The sequence below is a fragment of the Cyprinus carpio genome, chromosome B20 (genome assembly GCF_018340385.1).
Source record: "Cyprinus carpio isolate SPL01 chromosome B20, ASM1834038v1, whole genome shotgun sequence".
Classification (NCBI taxonomy): Eukaryota; Metazoa; Chordata; class Actinopteri; order Cypriniformes; family Cyprinidae; genus Cyprinus; species Cyprinus carpio.
In genome coordinates this window covers 22,753,515-22,759,514 of record NC_056616.1, presented here as the reverse complement: position 1 = coordinate 22,759,514, position 6,000 = coordinate 22,753,515, and the positions used below count along the sequence as shown (strand labels likewise).

Below are 6,000 nucleotides of genomic sequence, written 5' to 3'. Positions count from 1 at the left end.
TATAGACTGTGTTTCTAAATAAATAATTTATTTTTGTAAACGTTTTAACAATAAAAGACATGCATTTTTAATATTGTATTATTATACTATATATATTCAGCAGATGTGAGTTAAGATTACATTTTTTATGAAGCGTTTTTACATTCCTTTTCAGTTAAAATGGTCTAATTTGTGTATGTTAATTGCAAGATACTTACGTACTATATTATACTAAACATTTTTTTTTTTTCATTTGTTTCATTACAGTTTACCTCAGTGTTGGCCTAAATAATTGAGGGGTTCAATCTCACCATTCTCTGGGCGGGTTTTTTTGAATGACTATGGCGGTTGTGATGCTAGGGCTCTGTATCATGGTCCCGGTGTTTGGATGGGTGAGGCTCGCGCCCTAGACTGCCAGTGCCCCCGTAGTTAGCCGGCGTGTCCACCGTAAACGCCGTACTGATTAGTGGCGGAGTATGCGCACGCAGGAACATACGCCGATAAATTTGATGAACCTCTAAAAATAAAAATGAAACATTATTTATTATATTTTCAACAAAAAGAACGACAACAAATAATTTATATTTTAAAAAAAAAGAAAATTATATAGGCTATGAGAAAATTAAATGCAATTAACAAAACTAGTTGATCAATTTATTAAGAGCTCTTAATAATAACAATGAAACTTACAAGGTCCTAAGTTGACTTAATTTAGAAAATTAAATTATGAATGATAAATAAATAAAAGCAACATTTGCACAGACCTCCCCAAACACTTAAATAAAACACAGATTCTTTATTGGAAGCCGTGATTTCCATGAACTTTTTAAACATCCATCGAACCTTTTTTTTAATGCACAAAAACCGTTCTTTTACATGGAAAAAAAAAAAAAAAAAAAAGTTCTTAAGATATTCAAATGTTCTTTTACTTTTAAAAAAAAAAGGGGTTCTGAAAGATTCTTTGGGGAGCTAAGAATGGTGTCTTCTGAGAGAAAACAGCCCATGGAACTTTTAATTTTAAGAATGTGTGTTTATATTGAGATCAAGATTTGAAGTTAAACATGTCCACCGTAAAATTGTTGCACATGCTAAATAAATAAAAGCAGCAATAGGCCAATCTTAAATTAAAAGTCCCACCTGTGTGTACTTAATGTCACTTTATATGGAGGTTTGTCTGATCCCGTCGTTTGACTCCGTGAACGGAGGGAAATGAAGATCTGGTTAACGCCCGTTCCAGTCCTCCATTTTCTGCTGGTGGTAACTCTCTGTTCCGGCAATAGCTGTAAATAATTAAAATAAAACCCTCTTCCCGTTTAAAATAGTTGCAAGCTGCTGCACGTTAACAAAAACAACAACAAATCTAAATAATAATTGATTATGATTTCAAGATGCAGTCTAATCATGCTTGCAGTTAAAACCTAAAAACTGAACTTCAAAAATTGGCTGAGGTCTTTGAAAAATGATACGGGCTTTTCATGCAAAAGTGTGCACTGGTCACATTCAGAAATAGAAACACTAGAAACGCATTATCAGACTATTGTGAGAGCGTTCGAGTTTTTAGTTTATTAAATCAAAACTGGTTCCCAGTGATGCTGATGCCATAATAAAAACCTTGTCTTTTTATTCTCTGCAATAATGCTTTAAAACACTGATCTGAATAACCTGAATACAGCAATCATTTTTACTCAATCTCCAAAAGGCAGAAGTATAGCACAACAAGAGTGCAGAAGCACGCAACACTAATATTCCAGATTACAGAAAAAGATTCCCCGAAGACCTTCTTAATTTCTATGCAAACACGCTGTCATACAATATTTTCGCCAATATTGGAACTTTTTGCTTGGATGGCAAACCTGGTAAAAAATAAAATTACATATATCTGATAAATTTACATATTTCATTTTAATATTCCCATTAATCGCATAAAACCATGCGCTCTTAAAAAAGAAGGTTCCAAAAGGGGGTTTCACAGCGATGTCATAGAGGAACCAGTTTTGGTCTCCAAAGAACCTTGGAAAGAACCTTTTAATTTCTAATTAACGAGAAAAAAGAGAGAAAAGGGAAGAAAGAGAAGAGAAATCCTTCTTATGGAGTGCAAAGAAAGACATTTTAGAATAATCTAATCTCTCCAGCCCTAAAATACTTTTTGTGGAATAACACCCACTTAAAAGAAAAACAAGTTTCTAAAAAGAACCATGGATGGTAAAGGTTCTTGTGGAACCATTGATTCCAATAAAGAACCTTATTGAACTTTTAAGAGTGGGGAAAGGTCGAGGATGACCCAATAATAAAGGATCTTGAAGGCTATCGATAATCCAGAAGGTGTGTGATTACATGCGGGGGTCCATGAAAGCCCGTATTCCTAATATGTTGCTGGACGGTGTGAACGGCAGGGCCAGGCCCGGGACAGGATGACAGACACAGCCGGAGGACTGCCGAGTTTGGGAGCCGTTTGGAGGACATGGCGTTTGGTATGAATACGGATACACGGGATTATAAGAGATCTGCGGCGGAGAGGGTTTACTGTCGTACTGACTCGGCTGAGACAGGTTCCCAATCTTGTTTCTCAAAATGCGACTGATGGAGCTCACAGAGGGGACGTTATATTTGTCACACACTCCGTCGGCCAGCAGTCTGTCGCGTATTTCCCAAGCGAATATTCCAGGATCGCCCTGTTTTATAATCCCGTATGCTCTTCACCACGTTTGGCGTCGTGACCCGGGGTTACTCCCACCGATAGCAACGGGGTAAAAATAGAGCCGGTCTCGTTGTACCTGGCCAGAATTTTGCTCACACAGCCATGAGAGACCCGGAGTTGTCTGTTATATCGCAAGGCCTGATTCCGAGTTTGCGCCAGTTTCGACGATCCGGATCCGGATCGCGTTAGGAAGAGGCCGGCCGTTCACAAACACCCCTCCGAGCTGATTGACCTCTCCGTACGTCTGATCTGCAAGAACCAAAAACTGTATATTCAACATATTCTAACTAATACAGTCTTTTTTAAAATAAAGGGTCCCAAAAGGTGTTTTTTTGCAATGATGCCATAGAAGAACCATTTTGGTTTCCCCAAGGAACCTTTTGGTGAACAGTTCCGAAAAGAAACATTTGGAAGAACGTTTTAAAAATTTAAAGAACCCGTTCTCGAACCTTTACTGTATTTGAAAGGTTGCATGGATTTTTAAGGTTCTTCATAGAACTATTGATAAAGAACCTTTATTTTTTAAGAGTGTAGTTAAACTATAATTTAGTAGCTGCAGTTTTAATTGCACCATTGCGGCTGTCATGTAAATTAAATCATCGAATAATCAAATATTAAAAAACACAAACAAATTAAAGCTCCGTGATTGAACAAAGAATCTTATAAATATTTGTATATGAATAATTTTACTAAATGGTTTCTTTGTAATTCAAGGGATTTTCTGAATGGGGAACAAGAATAGGGACTAGCTAATGAAAAATTCAGACACAAATTGTAGATCTTAAAAACATAAATGTTTATTTTTATAGTAAACGCGCACGGTTGTAAAGTAATCGAATTTAATCGAATGTAGCCTATGTCTGAGCTATCGAATATTTAGATGCATAAAAAGTTCATAGACATGATTTGTGCCATTTCTGCTCTTATAAGCATCCAAAGACACATACTATTTACACGAAATACATCATTTGAACGGTGTAGGTCTCTTAAAAATAAACCAAAAAGGGGGTTCTCGCAACGATACCAAAAAAAAAAAAAAAGCATTGGTTCCCCAAATAACTTAGTGTGAAGAACATTTTAAAAGTCTAAAGAACCTTTCTTTTCACTATAAAGAACCTTTTGTGGAGCGTAAAGATTCCATAGATGTTAAAGATTGTTTATGGAACCATCGATGCCAATAAGAATCTGTATTTTTTAAAAACAGTATTATTAGTATTATCATTAATCATTTATTTTGTTATTCGAGGCGTCATTCTGACTAGCTATAACAGTTCAAGAGGAACTTACCCATTTGCATAGTGATATTTCATACAGTGCTCCTTTAACCTTTAACTGTGCTGCTGTAAGTCTCGCGCAGCGCTGGAGGGGGTCTCCCCGTGTCTCTCCGGTAAGGACTGCCCCCTTCTTCTTTTTTTACGGCTGAAGTGTCTGAGTTTAGGACTCAGGAGCTTTTTACAGTAATCTTTGATCCACTTAAGAAAGTCCGTCCGTCCAGCAGACTGTCTCGTGCGCTCAATTTGACGCGTCACAAGCGTCAATTCAAACTAGAAAGCTCGTGACTCCGCCCCGATCCCCTGGATCTCAGGATCTGCCCCATCACGGAATACGCGGCATCAAAAACGTACTTTTCCTGCCATTTTAGGAGCGCCTTCATACGAAAACTTATCTGAAAGTATTTTAATATATTCAAATTAATTTAAATGAAAGTGTGAATTTATCTCTAATAACCTGTATAATGAATGCATGTTTTTTTTTTACTAGTCTTTAATCTTTTTGCTGTTGTCTACCCACTTTACCTTATGGAGCCTACTGTAAATAAAACAATGTATTAAAACATGCAGACAACGCGATGCCAATGTGAATCTCCATATCTGTAACAGTATAATATTGTAAAAGTACACAGTATTATTATATAAAATAGGCCTATAATATATGATAAAAATATAATATATAATTGTATAAAATATAATCAAGAATAATTCTATAAAACTTGTATAAAAATATATTCTATGTAGATAACAATTTAAATTTTAAATTAAAATGCTATTTAAAAATTTTAATATACACGAAATAAATTCTAATTTATATTTAATTAAAATGTAAGTAAATAAAATATAATCATACTTTCAAGTTTAATTATACTTCCCTTTTACAGCAGGCGCACGAAAAGGTTTGTATACCCACTAAAATTAGAAAAATGTAAAACTTTTTAGTTGCTTAAGCATTTTAAAAGTGACAGAGAAAAAGTAAACACTTGGTGGTTCCAAGCTGCAGTTAGCAGCTCTTTGCACTTTTTCCACTGCTTTGAACTTAATTACGAAAGTTAGAAACTCTGAAAAACAAATAGCTAAACAATAAAATTGAATGCATATTACAAATATTTGTATTAATGTAACGTCAATGGATGGAAACGAAGATGTTATAAATGTTACTTACACTAAAGGTGACTATGCATGAACTGTCACAAACAGTAGGAATTTTGTCTCAAATTCGAGAAAAAAGTATTACAGCACCGCCATCTTATGGTGAATTTAGGAATTACAACTACAACTACACCATTTAGCCTACTATATACTTAATTACACGTAGTTTTATTGGGTGTTTTGTTTGACTTTAGCACAAAATAATAAACTAATTGGCATCCTACTGTAAATTATATTTTATTGTTTAGAAATGTAAAAGTTGAATCGCTATAGAAACAAAACATGGTCTATATAAAGGCCAATTTAAACATCTAGGTCAATGGGATTTATTTATTTACATTTATTTGATTCATTGATTTTGATTAAATGATCAACAAGGAAACAACAACTTCAGGAATTAAAAAAAAAATTGTTATCCAGCAGATGATGTGCTAATAAAAACTTGATTTGTCATGACAGCACATTATTCTTTATTATTTTAACATTATTTTCTTTACTTTTTTCTTTAACTATAATTTATTTATTTTTTTACTTTATTTTACCTAGTTTTCTTCATTATTATTAATAGTAGGCTTAGTTTATTTTTATTTTTATTTTTTTTACACTATACTGTATGTCCGCTTTGCAACGTTTTAAAACAGAAACTTTAGGAATATTAATCTAACTACAAATGTTTATGCCTTTTTCAGAGTTATTAGAGGCCTTATTAGAGGTTTTTACATACCAGACTGCACCGAAAAGAGGAAAAAGAGAAAAAAATATTGCATTCCATAAAAGTGTAAAAACAGAAAAAATACCTACTTGGAATGTAACTGTACGCTTCTGTAAGAAACCCTAAATGCGGTCAGTTCTTCAGAAACCATGCACTAACATATTCTAATCACTTAAAAGACAAAAAAC

General features: G+C 34.1%; 1 pseudogene; it reads right to left on the bottom strand.

Annotated features, from left to right (window-relative positions):
- Positions 1-286: 286 nt before the first annotated feature.
- On the bottom strand, positions 287-3,968 carry LOC122140961 (annotated as a pseudogene).
- Between the last annotated feature and the right edge of the window lie 2,032 nt (positions 3,969-6,000).